Genomic DNA, 14,150 nt, shown 5'->3' with positions numbered 1-14,150 from the left:
GTAAGTACAAAGTCGGCACTGCAAGTCAAATAACGTCAAGTCAACATATGTGCTGTCCTTGCTCAACGCGAGAACGACGGGGAACGTGTCTTTACCTATACGCCAGCCGCCATTTCTCTTCGTCGGAGCGGAATCTCTCGATAACTCTCGCGAATGCCTCGCTTTAGTCTGGGCTGTGTCATAATTGCACGCCAAGGTATGGTCGCTCGTTTTCGGTCATCCCAGACGACCACGTACTTTGCTGGCTCTCCTCATTGAAGGATCCTACAGAAAGGCTTGTTCGCGGGGCATTACGGCCACAACGGTACACCCTTGACGCTCTATACAAGTTTGGCCGGATGCACCAAGATGATGACTGTTTCATTTGCTGAGACATAGTTACTAGCGCCAACAAAACTAAGAAAAATGTTAGGACAGGACACAGTGCTAGCGCTCTGTCCTGTCCCAACTATTTACTATTACTCTTGTTAGCGCTAGTAGCTATGTCTCAGCAAATGCATCAACACCAGCTAGCCCAATTTTCTGTGTTAAGTTGATGACTGTATCACGCTACCCTGTCGACCCTCCCGACGACACCGAGCGTGATACCGATGACCTTGTCATGGCTACTTCAGATCTTGCCAACATTCGCGCTGAAGAGAAAAGCGACGACACGCTATGGTCTATAATCGGCCACCTCCATTATCGTCTGCCGGGCCCATCGCTCCATTTGTTTGAGCTTCACAACGATATTCTTTACCGTCTTGGTACCACACCTGACGGCTAAGAGCTTATGCATGTTCTCCTCAATGAACCTCGGCATATTGTTCTCCAAGAACTCTACGATGCCTCAACCGCTGGCCATCTTGGAATATTGCGCACCTACGACCGTGTGCGGCACCGGTATTTCTGGCCTGGTCTGTAGAGATCTGTTCGACGCTACGTAGCTGCGTGTGCCCATTGTCAGCGACGTAAATGACTCTCGGCGTTGCCTGCAGGCCTCCTGCAGCCCATTGACATTCCCAACGAGCCATTCTACCGCATCGGTATTGATTTCCTTGGCCCGTTCCCTACGTCTACCTCAGTAACAAGTGGGTCCCCGTTGCGACCAACTACGCCACGCGGTATCTATTACGCGAGCTTTGCCAACTAATTGCGCCAATGACGTCGTCGATTTCTTGCTTCATGACGTTACCCTCCATCATCATAACCATTTGCAATTGCTCACTGATCGAGGCCGCTACTTGTTGGGCAACGTTGTCGATGTCTTCCTTCGTTATTGCTCTGTGCAGCACGAGATCACTACTGCATACCACTCGAAGACCAACGGGCGCATCGAGAAACTGCACTGCACCTTAGCCGATATGCTGGCTATGTAAGTTTCTGACGATCGTCATGAGTGGGATAGCGCTTTCTTATACACCTCGTGGGTGTACAACTCATCCAGCAACGGCACCGCCGGTTTTTCGCCATTTTACCTACTGTTTGGCCGCCACACATCACTGCTTTTCCACAAGCTACTACCTGCTCTTGTACAACATATATGTTGTACCAGAGCAGGTAGTAGCGCTTGCCCGTGATGCTGGCGCTCGAGCACATCTGGCATGTCGCATCGCTCATGAGTGACCGTCCGACTCGCAATTATTTCAAAAGGACCGCTATGACCGCAGCCACCGACATCTTTGCTTTTCTTCAGGATATCTTGCACTTCTCTGGATTCCATCTCGTCGTGTAGGCCTTTCTGAAACGCTTTTGTCGCGTTGCAACGGACTTTAGAAGGCTTTACGGCCACTTAGTGACCTTAAATATCATATCGCATCACTGGACAGTTCTTTACCCTGCCATCTTGTGACGTCGAGCATGTGCACAGGTATGAACCGTACTTTTCTACCGCCTCCTCCTTATGTAATTATCTGCGCAGCACCTTGTCGGAGCTCCGCCCATCGGGGAAGTTCAATGTTACAAGCCACCTCCTTGGACTAATGAAGAAGCCGACAATCACCGGGACGTAGCGTGCGTTAAGCCATCGTGGCCATCCCTCTAAATTAGGCTCTTTATAAATCGTGCTATAACGCTTTTAATCTATTTAACGCCTCACCACAATATGTTGAAAGATGAAGGATATTGCAATATAAAAGCTTTATATTGGTTTGAACAGGCGTTGAAAGTACCATATATCGGCGTTCTTTTTATAATACTTCGAGCTTACATATTTTTATAATACTTCGCGCTCACATATGAAATAATAAGTTTTCCTGTATGTCCTCAATCTGGTATTACAGCTATGAGACTTTCTTTCCCTGGGAAAGGATGATGGTGTTGCTGGAGCCGTGTGGCTTTTCTTTATAGCCTGTAGTTAACATTTTCCTGAATTCATCCCAAAGAGTGAAGCAAAATGACGAACATGACAAAACAAGAGACGTATACGGGTGCTAATCTTCTGCCTCATTGTGTTCGTCGTTTACCTCACTCTTTATGAGATTCGTTAATTGATGAAAACACTATGCAATACCAACTGACCCAACCTGTCCACCCTTGCCAGCTTGTAGTTGAACGTACCTGCGCATGTCTTTCTACCTGGAGAACACTTGGAGGCTGCCAAAAAGTGATACAGGGTCTGCTACTGTTGTGGTGTAACACTGCTCTGCTAAAATTTGTATTGGGAGCATGCGCAGCCGCACAATTCTACGAACGATTTTAATACGAAGCTTTCTGTGCCCCTACCTTCGACTTTCCACTGCTGCTGCTGCCGCTGCTGTGGCTGTTGCTGTCTGGTACACCGCGTCGGGGGGTGGTTTAGAGCGTGTGTATGCTTGACACGTGCGAATCAGAAAGGAAAGCGATGCGAGAAACTCGTTAAGAACCCACCGCATCCAATTCGCACAACGCCCTCTAGAGCTCCCAGGGCGATACCACATTAGCCTCTTGACAGCTATAATGATCTGTGACATCCCTCAAAAACATTACAGAAACTGCAGCACTTTCCTTTCTACTAAGCGCGGGTCCAGAGAAGACGTAGATGGAACTATAGAGAAGAGGGAGGAGAAGAGGCAGTTCGAATATAGTAGGAAGTTGGAGTGGAAGGTGACGCCTTCTTAGTAGAAGATAATGGCCGGTAGTAGGAGGTATAGAGTTTCCTACAATATACTAGAGGGAACTCTGGCGCTGCAGTCGTTGTTTTGTCGTTGGAATGATGGAAAGTACATGGGTTTGTCTGATCGTCGTGTTTGTGAATTCAGGCGTTCTTGTGGCTTTGTATATTGCGCTATAGAAATCATATTGTCGTAAATTTCAGCGCGAGCTATACTCTTTGAAGTGCAGAAAACACCAGGAATACGCGCAATTGCTAATAATGGCAACGATTGAGCTTGTCCAGGTGGCCAAATTGAAACGCGCCAAGCGTGTCAAGGTACTGGCATGCCCGCGATAAATTCATAATAGCCTTTCATGCACTTGTCTATACATTCGTCCATGGCTTAGATGTTTCAATATCAGGCTTCTTTGCTAGAGTTCCTGTGTTCGGATCCTGCCGTCGGATAAATTTAGTGATGTTTATTTAATTATTTATTACGAAGTACATTGTCGCAAATAACGAGTTTACAAAGTCGCAATGCCGTTTGAAGCCAAAAGGACGAAGTTTAGGCACATCTATGTACATCGCATAATTCCCCTGCTGGTAGAACCGTTATGTTTGCAGCTCCCGTAGACACTAGCACCACAGTTCCCGCTAGTAAGTATTGTATGAAACGCTATGGTAGGAGGAACCCAGACGTGCGTTGCTTTGAGTGCGAGCGTTCATACGCGCTGGAAGCAACGCGGACCGAATCACTACGCGATGCAAATAGGGCAGCACCTTAACCACACATCTGTAGGATGTGTGGGCTAGGGTCGCGACGAGTCCACCTAGAGCAGGAGACGGATAAGCCAGCTAAGAGTGTTAGGAGTCTATAAAAAGAACTCAAGAGCTGGCAGAAGCGGAGGAATGTGGTAGAAAAATATCACAGCTTCCCTATAAGGGCAAGGCAAGGAATGCGATAGCAACGTGTTAGAACAATTACACAAAGTGTAAGACTCGTAGCAGTAGTGGCCGTTTGAATTGAAGTAAGCGTAAGCTGACTAAGTAAAAACGAGGTGTTGTGCTAGGGTGCTTTTCCGCATCGAGTACGTTTCAAACCTCTTTTGGAGGCCGAGCCCGGATAGATTGTGTAGTTTGCCGCCCCAGTGCAGTTACATGACCTTCAAATTTCAGCTCTGATATTGTTGGCACATCTATAACTTAATAGCCTGAGACGATTTAAGAGAAAATCATGTGCTGTCATTATTATGTTTGGTGCCATCCTCAAAATTGTGAGGAATAACTTTGTCAAGAGCATAGACCTGGTGTGAACGACTTTAGTGATAGAGCAGTATGGCAATTTAACCTGCATATACCGCATGCCATATAGCATGGCATGGCATACAGCTTACATATACCTAAATATATACGGAACCTCACGGCGACGGCGAAGGGAAAATTTCGGCTCGGGTGCGTATATAGTTGGTAAAGCGACAATAAGCTAGTCAACGTAGAATTGAATTTGGGGGCCGCCATACCGCAAAGCAAGGGTCAGCGCTTCGACGCTAGCACCGCAAACGCAGCTGGCTCCGAAGCCAGAGCAAGTAAGGAATCCGGAACCGCCAAGACTGAAAGCAGTGGCGGACACGAAGCTCTGGGCTACCACTGACGTGCCAGCCTCGGAAGACGATATCAAAACGAAGGGTGAGGACGAGACAGCGGGGAAGGGCATCACAGCCTCAGGTACAGCTTTAGGCGGCGAGGAGGAGGAAAAGTGTCGAGTTGTCTTTGCTGGGGATTGAAATATGCTTAAAGTAGACCCGGTGATAACAGAGGGAGTAGGCGCAGGCGAGCCACTCCAGATTAGGCGCATCCCAGAAACCGGTTACGGAAGTCATTGCGAATGTCAAGCGGCAAATATGGGACAAGACGGAGGAGGGGCACCTAGCGGTGATAATGGGTGCAGTGCTCGACGTACTGCACGGACGGGCGAAGGGATCGCGAAGCAAATAGCCAAAGGCTTTAGCGATCTGCTGAATGTTTTAAGGGAAGTGGAAATCGCAATGTGCGCAGTGCCAGAGGTTGAAACCCATGGGTATGGACTTGAAAAGGCAGTGCTTGCATTCAACATGGACATTTATTTGGACGGCAAGGACTTTTCCAGGCATTGTCATCTATCGAGAAGTGCGCCGAGAAGGCCACAAAGGCGCTTTTGTGCGTGAGAGGATACATTTGAGCAATGGTGTAGCAACAGCAATAGCACGTCGATTGGCAGCACGGGCGGCAGATTTTCTAGGCGGGCCTCAGGCAGTCAGCAAGGTAGATTAGGTATTTATTATAGAGACACACCACCAAGGAAAACAATTAAAATACAAGAATTTAAGAAAATTCCCTTAAAGAATATGTATCAACACGGATCCCAACGCTGTGTATCTACTACGCGCCCATTCAACTACATATCTATGTTGCTTTTTTTCTACACAGCCCGTGGATGAAATACCCTTCTTTGTGACATCGCCCTCATTCCTGACATTTCTAGTTTCAAAGCTTCCATTGAAGAACATCTTTCAAGTCACACTACCTAACCTGACACGCCGTTTTTTCAATATCTGCGCGTCCCTCATGTAATATCCCGTTTAGGAACGTTTAAGGTAGAATGAATAAATAAATAAATAAGGAAATCAAACTTCTTACATAAACATGCATGGTGGTCAAAAGCAGGAAAATATGGCTGGAAATTTAAAGCTAGCTCACTGACGAAGCAATGATAAAGTGCAGGTCAAGGCGTGTACGCCTTGACCTGCACGCATCTACAATATTTGTAGCAGCCGCCCGTTATTGAAAATTTTGTATGGGAAAGGTGCAACAGAATGACTGGGTCAAGTAAAGGCGGACGCGTAGGCATGCTAATTAGGCGGAGTATGAAGTGGCAAAGAATAAAAGCTACATGTAGGGAACATTTATTCATTAGCGGCTCATGGGAAAGAAAAATGACGTGGCTTGGAATAGCTTAGCTATGAACAGCTAGGGATAGCAGAGATAAAAAAGTCACGGACGATTACACTACTCCGTAATGCAAAATTTGAGCGCCGCTCTATACGTGTTTTCAATTCGCCATCTATTGGCTGGCGCGGACAATCTGTCTCGTGCGGGAGGTTGCAAATGGAGCGAAGCGATGGAAAACAAAAACATTTAAGCACAACGATAGTGACGAGCAGAGTCGGCAATAATCGAAATGTGATCCACGGGTCATGCGCGTCGGCTTTTTTTACATGACTCGTCGAAGGTTCCTGGGTAATTCGCCGGTGCCCGCTCGGATTCGACAAAACACTACACGATTCGCGTCGCGCATACAATCAGACTGCAAATGCTACGGCGGCATCTCGCAGTGTTGCGTGGCACTCTGCCTTTCTCCTCACCTTTTCACCATACTCTCGTCCTCCGCTTTCACTGTAGCCACCTCCTCTGCTTTCCTATTCGCGCCGTGAAGACAACACCACAGCACTGGCCGTACACTATGCTCTTCATGCCTGTGGACCCAGTGTCAAATCTGCGACTCCTAAACAGGCAAGTCCTTTCTTCGTTTCTTGAGGGAATCGCGCCAAACGAGATAAAGGAGGTGAGAATAAACGCACGGAAGAATGTCCTTGCAGTAGATGTTCTACACCGTAGTGCACTGCAAAGCCTGCGGCACGTAACGGAGATCGACAAAGTGCAAGTGCGATCCATGATACCTACTGGCTGCAGTGGCACTATCGGCGTCATTTATGATGTCGATATTTCTATACCAACCGACGACTTACCGATATTAATAAAGCCAACTACAGAAGGCACTCTCATCACGCACATCACAAGACTTGGCAACACCCGTTGCCTGAAGCTGTGGTTTGATTGAGACAGCCTTCCCTCACACGTCAAAGTTGGCCACCTCCGCCATCCAGTCCGCCCATACGTACCGAAGCCCCTGCAATGCTACAAATGCTGCAAGATGGGGCACGTAAAAGGTGTCTGTCGTAATAACCTCGTGTGCCCACGTTGCGCCGAATCTCATTCAGCAGATGCCTGCCGCGCAACTGTGTTAAAGTGCCCTAACTGCCATGGTACTCATGAGGCCTAATCGAATGATTGCCCGCGGGTGAGGAACGAGCGAGCAGTACTGAAACGTATGGTACGGGACCACTCAACACACAGAGAGGCTGCTGCTACTCTCAGGCGACGACGACATCGGCATCGAAGAGCAGCACGAAGAGTTACGTCTACTGAAAGATATACATCATCTTCCGGCAAAGCGGCTGCCGTATCAACGCCAACTTCCACAAAGACCGACAGTGCGAAAACGAAGACTGGGTCAACACTCTTACCTCCTGAAGAGTGGCCTACACTTCCACGAGCACAACCTGCCTCGGAGTCACATCAAATTGCGCCGCCCTCATTGACCTCACGCACCGCGGATGGGCCGACGACTGAGGATCGCCAAGTCATAATGATGCTGAAGTCACTTATGGACGCCATGCACATTCTACTGAGCAGCATGAAAACTCCGTCGGCACAGAGTGCACTGCAGGTGCTGGACACTTTGAGTCCGGTGCTTGCGGCTCTAGGGTAAAACTAGGGCCCGAGAGATGCCGTCGTTTCAAGAGGAAGTCAAGAATGCATCTGTCTTTCAGTGGAACGCCAGAGGGCTTAGGTCACGCATGTCCGACTTTAGACAGTTTGTCTTTACGCACCAGTTTCCCATTATCGTGATTTGCGAGTCCAACCTGTCAGCTCCCATCAGACTGTCCGTGCATGAGTGCTTTATGTCCCCTACCCACGGAGAGTGCAGCAAGGTTGTTGTGTTTATACGCCGTGACTTGACCTATGTACATCACCCAGTGCCTCCTGACGAAGCAAATCAATACGTTTGCTCAACAGTGAACAAGAAAAAGCTCACGTTCACAATTCTTGGAGCCTATTTATCTCCAGCAAGCCGTCTAGATTGTGAGCGCCTACGGGGAATTTTAACATCGACTCCACAGCCGTGGGTGCTCACTGGTGACTTTAACGCCCACCATTACCTATGGGGAAGCTCCAAAGTTAACTCTAGAGGCAGAATGTTGGTGTCCTTTGCCTCTGAACGCGAATTTTGCTTGTCAAATGATGGAAGCCCTACTTATCTGCGTGGATCAGCGTATAGCAGCTGCTTGGACTTAACCTTCGTGTCACGTTCGCTTTCGAGAAGAGTGCACTGGTTTTCGGATTTAGAAACACGGGGTAGCGACCACATCCCAACCTATTTGAAGATCGAAGGTTTGACTAGCTCCAAGTCCTCCAGAACCGTCCAGTGCACCAATTGGCCTAAATACAAAATAATAATGGAAGACTGTTGTCGTGACGGCACCTCCTGTAACCTACAGGGCGCGATAAAGGATGCCATACAAACGACCACGCATTTGCTTTCGAGGAGTTCTTCCCGCACCGATTTCGACATCGAACTAGCAAAACTTCGAGCAATTCGCCGTCGTGCGGAGCGAAGATACAGACGCACGAAGTCCAATCATGACTTGAGATTGGCTAGACGAACACAAAAGAAAATACAGCGTCACATGAAGAAGCTGGCTTCGCGACAATGGGCATCCTTTTGCGAGTCCCTGGATCCGCGAAAACCTTTGTCGCTTATATGGAGGACTGTTCGTGGCCTTCGCACAACCTTTGGTCAGCACCACCCGTTTAAATCTCTGGCACTTTATCTACAATGTAGAGATATTGACGTCGCTGAATATTTCTGCAGAAAGATTGCTGTCGAGGCAAATTCCGATGGAACGGGTACGGGAACGCTCGACCACCCACTGTTCTCACGTGATCCCCGCATGGAATGCCCTTTTTCTATGGAAGAACTAGACGCTGCGCTGGCTTTGTGCAGGCGTTCTTCAGTGCCAGGACCTGACGGCATTACATACCGTGCCCTGTGTAACCTAGGAGACCAAGCTCGGAAGGCACTCTTGCTCCTGTACAACGACTCCTGGCAGACGGGTACAGTTCCGCAAGAGTGGAAGTCAACTCGCCTCATTCCACTTCTCAAAGCTGGCAGGTCGCCTTTGGACATTTCCTCATACCATCCGATCGCACTTGCCAGCTGTGTCGGAAAAACAATGGAAATAATGATTTAACACGTCTATTTAACAGTACTATGAAATTTATCCAGATTCTATGGCCGGATTTACACGGGGCCATTCGTCAACAGACAGTGCAGTTGACTTGATAACCTTTGTGCAACACCAAAAGGCCTGCAAGCGACTATCTGCTGCTCTGTTTCTTGACGTTAAAGGAGCTTATGATAATGTCACCCATGAAGCCATCCTTAGCACGTTAGAAGCCGTCGGACTTGGTGGTAAGATATGTGGGTGTGCAACTACTTACGTAGGAGACCATTCTACGTGCACACAGAAAATGGCCCAACATCCGAGCATTACGGTAGCCGAGGAGTCCCTCAAGGAGGAGTGCTTAGCCCGACTCTTTTCAATCTCACCCTCAGTAGATTAGTTTACAACCTGCCAAGCACGGTACGACTTTCCATCTATGCGGACGACATCTGCATTTGGGCATCAGCTGTGACACGACTTCAGCTTCGCGCTCGGCTTCAGAAGGCAGCCACAATGACAACTTGCTACCTTCGTGAGCAAGGACTTGAAATTTCATGCGAAAAGTGCGCAATGGTGGCATTCACGAGGAAGCCAATGTCTGGTAACGGCGTATCTATTAACGGACAACCCATACCATACAGCAGAAATCATAGATTCTTGGGAGTCGTAATTGACAGAGACCTGTCTTGGACTCCGCACGTCAATTACGTGAAAAAGCGGCTGACTGCTATCTGTCACCTGTTCAGGTTCCTTGCAGGAAAAAGTTGGGGAGTATCTATACAAGCTATGTTACAGCTGTACATAGCGTTGTTCGTTGGATTCCTGCGATACAGCCTGCCTGCAATATCCAACACCTGCAAGACTTACCTGCGTACGATTCAGAGTATTCAAGCCCAAGCCCTCAAGATATGTCTTGGCTTACCACGCAGTGCATCAACGGCTGAAACCATTGCCCTTGCGCAGGATTACCCAATCACGACGCACATTACCGTTGAGACAATGCGTATGCATCTCAGGCATTATGCTAGGACCCCTTCCTACCACTTGGCGAGCCTCACTGCTTCAAGGCCCTGCTCGACATTTAGCGGTACTGTCAGTGCACATCGTGCGTCGTTTACTTCAGGGTACGCACCTGCGGCCAAGCCAGCGTTTCCTCCGTGGTGTTTGAGCCGTCCACAAGCACATCTAATGATTCCGGGACTACAGAAGAAGACAGATCTACCGGCCCCTGCTCTAAAACTGCTGAGCTTACTTCTGCATGAAACGTACAGCAACCACGTGCACGTCTATACCGATGGATCGACTACGTCGTGCAGTTCTTCTGGTGCCGTGGTTATACGAACGCGAGGAATTACACTGCGGTTCAAGACATCGCATGTCACGACCTCAACGGCGACAGAACTAACGGCCCTGCGTCGAGCACTGGAATTAATTGATTCTGAAAGACCTAGAAAATGGGCTGTGTTCTGCGATTCAAAACCGGCATTACAGTGCACGCAGTCAGTTCTCCGACATGGATGTCATGACCAATTGACATACCAAGTCGTGAAACTTTACCATGATGTCCAACAAAAAGGTCACGAGGTCGTTTTTCAATGGGTACCTGGTCACTGTGGAATCAGTGGCAATGATTCCGCCGATAACGCTGCTCTCTGCCGCCTTTGGTTAGGAGTGGCCTTCACAAAAGCATACTCTACATTAATTGGAGTGACTGACAGTGCAGCATGCGAAGTCTGTGGCACCGAAGAAAACATCGACCACCTGCTGTGCCACTGTCCAAGATATGCCTCAGAGAGACAAGAACTTGCCAAAGCTTTCCAAAAACTGGACAATCGGCCGCTTTCTGTGCAGGTGCTGCTAGAACACCGCCCCCATCGCCCGTCGGCCCATACAGCGGTGAAGGCGCTTTTGTGTTTCTTAAGGACGACGCGTTTGTGCGACCGTCTTTGACTATTAACGCGATTTTTGTAAGACCACACACGTCAGCGAACTCGCCGCAATTTCCTTCTTTCCTTCCCTGCTCTCTCTCCCTGTGAGCTTTCTTTTCCCCTTTCCCATTCCCCCGGTGTAGGGTAGCCAACCGGGCGTTATTCTGGTTAACCTCCCTGCCTTCTACTTTTCTATTTCCTCCTCCCTCCCTGTCTCCGCCATCGCCTCTTTTATCTCATGTTGCGCTCGGCGTTCGCTTTCATGTTGCGCAGTGCTCATTTGCTTGGTTACGATGGACAACGCCGATTCATGCCGCTGGAACTGGCACCTAAGAGCTCCGCTCTAAAAAAAAAAAAAGAATTTGCTGGTTGCAGTAGAAGCGATAATAATGAGTTCAAGAAATCGAGCCAGGTGATATTAGTAGGAGATGTGAATGTATAGATGGGAATACCGATGGGAAGTAGTAATATGAATATACTGATTACAACGGTTTTCAAGTCCTGAACCTGCGCAGTGAACGAAACCATATAGTAGTTAATAGCGAGAATAAGTGTAATGGACAGGTACCGTGGCATTGCAGAAACCGGCAGTCATGTATTGACCACGCCTTAGTCTCAAAAGCGGTCTGCGAAGGACTAGAAAAAAAAAAAGAAAAACGGCAACAGGTGAACATGGAAAAGATAGCCTGGGTAACGATCATAAACGTTTAACCTCAAAATTTGTTAGACATACTAATGCAAAAGGTGAACCAATAGCAGCAGAACTCTTAGAAATGGATGTTAAGCAAATAACGCAGATCGCTAAATCACAGAGAAGAAATTGGACGCACTTCCACTAACACTTTGGAAATTTAAGCAACTGGTACACGCTGCGCAGCAGGAGGTACGAAGACAGCGGTTGCCTTCGTCGTTCTTTCTTTCCTCTTCTCTGTGTATGTGCTCTTAGTCACGTTTGCAATGGAATACCATTAGCCCGTACCCAAACCCTGCTTCGAATGTAAGGCAGACATGAGTCAAATTGCTGGACTGGAAAGAGGGAACCACTGAATAGGTGGAACAAGCCAATAAAGCAAGCTTTATAATCAAGGAAATTCAAAATAAAAAAATAATTACAAGATAATTTGTAATAAATAAAGCCAACACCACACGCACCCACGCATGCGCACACATGACGCACACACGCACGCACAAATGCTCACGTATGTTGGTGAGGCTCTCTTCTTAAGATACCGTGGGTGCTCACGGGCCAGCATGGTTTAGACGAGGAGTGGACAACTCATCCTCACCCCCTTCCCACCCCTAATTGCAGCCATAAGTGAATTGTCTGAGAGCCACACGGGCCGGACTTCAGTGAGAAAAATTGCACCTTTTCATAGCAAGCAAGCAACTGTCTGCGAATTCGGCCGCCGAGAGCTGTGTTCGGTGTCATAACACTCGTTGTCGTCCTCAGCAGGTCTTGGAATTACAAGTCGTCGAAAAGGTCGCAGGTAGTTCTTGTTCAAAAATGTCGTCGAGAAATTGCATGAGCTGAATTAAGTGATTCGGTAGAAATACGCCAGTTTAACGGCATCGCTTTGTATTGCTGTGTGCTATCAGCAAGTTTCTCTATAAATCCGAAGAAGGAGCGGCTCAGGGCGCACGGCTTTTAGACCCTGCGAACACTCAAGGCCAATTAGTTCTAGCTGTGTTGTGTAATTGCAGTTTTCGCCGAGAAATGGCTTCGAGACGATGGTTTCTCGCATATTCTAATGAATCGAAAAGCTCTAAGAATCCTGTCAAAGTTTCGCCACGTGTTCTGAACATTGTATGCTGTGGTTGTTTGTCCACGTGCATGAATGTTAACGTTCAAATGAAGATACATTTGTCGCGCTACAAATTGTTGAAAAAGACGCCATTTATTTGAGTCTTCTCTCCGAGATAGGCAGAACACGCTGCCGCCTTCAAGCTTAAAAGGGACGAGAAAAAGTCATGTCCGGCCATATGCGGAAGCCGCCAACATTGTGAGACTAGCTAGGAGGGTGTCAAGCCTTGTTCACTTCATTACCAGCTCCTTGAAATACGTCGCTTAAGTGTGGCAAGTGATTTGCATTGGTCTAGTAACAAAAAATGATTGAACTCTGCCGCTGGTGCCAACGCTGCTAAATGTGAATAAGTTAATTTCTTCATTACACATGGTATATACTGATTAACACTTACTCCCGATGTGCTGTCGTAAAAGTCAATATTTCTTATCGAAAAACAGAATTGCTGAAGCACCAAAACAACAGGAAAGGTTCGCAGGCGCATTGATAAACATTGGTAAACTGCGCGCTTCGAGATAATGTGCGGTGCACATCTATTACGACGTCGGCATTAGTAACCTGATCAATGTGTTCGGAAGTCACTCACCTTTGCTTTTTTTTGTCGCAGTGAGAAATTCTTCGCTCCCACCCCTTAGTCGTTTTCTTTTTTCTTTCCTAATGCGCTACACACCACTAACATTTAATGCCGTGCATGACGCTTGGCTTGAAGGTTGTAATTTCTTTCATCCTACAAATTTTCTTTCATCCTTTCAAATGCTGTGATTGTAGTACCAGCAAGCGTCAAACGTACCAACTCCACCAAGGTCTGGCGAAACACCGCTCCCGGGCTCCATGTTATGCATCCCTGCTGTAGACACAGGCGTGAAGAAAGAGAGACAAAGAGGCCATTTCATGCAGTGGCAAATAGCGATTCATGCGGGCACTAGCGCTTTGCGACGATTGCGTATACCGGAAGGTAAACGAAGGCAAACGTGCAGGCGATTTGAGTAAAGCAACGAGCGGCCGCGATTTGCAGGAAGGTAATGCCAGTTATTATATTTTTTTCTTTTTGAGGAGCATTTGTCGATACATTCTTGACCACTCACTGATTCCAGATTGAAATGTGAGGGTACGCTCAACCAAACACATTGATGTGCGATGCCGTCAATGTAGGCGTCGAAATGTCTATGCTTATTTCTCAGCTCATGTGCGTGTGCATGCAGCCGCATTCTCCTGACCCTGTTGTTCATAATTTCGTAGCCTGGCTCCCAAAATTAAAGTGGAT

The sequence above is a fragment of the Dermacentor andersoni genome, chromosome 11 (assembly GCF_023375885.2).
Source record: "Dermacentor andersoni chromosome 11, qqDerAnde1_hic_scaffold, whole genome shotgun sequence".
In the NCBI taxonomy this organism is placed as follows: Eukaryota; Metazoa; Arthropoda; class Arachnida; order Ixodida; family Ixodidae; genus Dermacentor; species Dermacentor andersoni.
The sequence above is the reverse complement of the archived record's forward strand: the minus strand, read 5'-3'. Positions refer to the sequence as shown.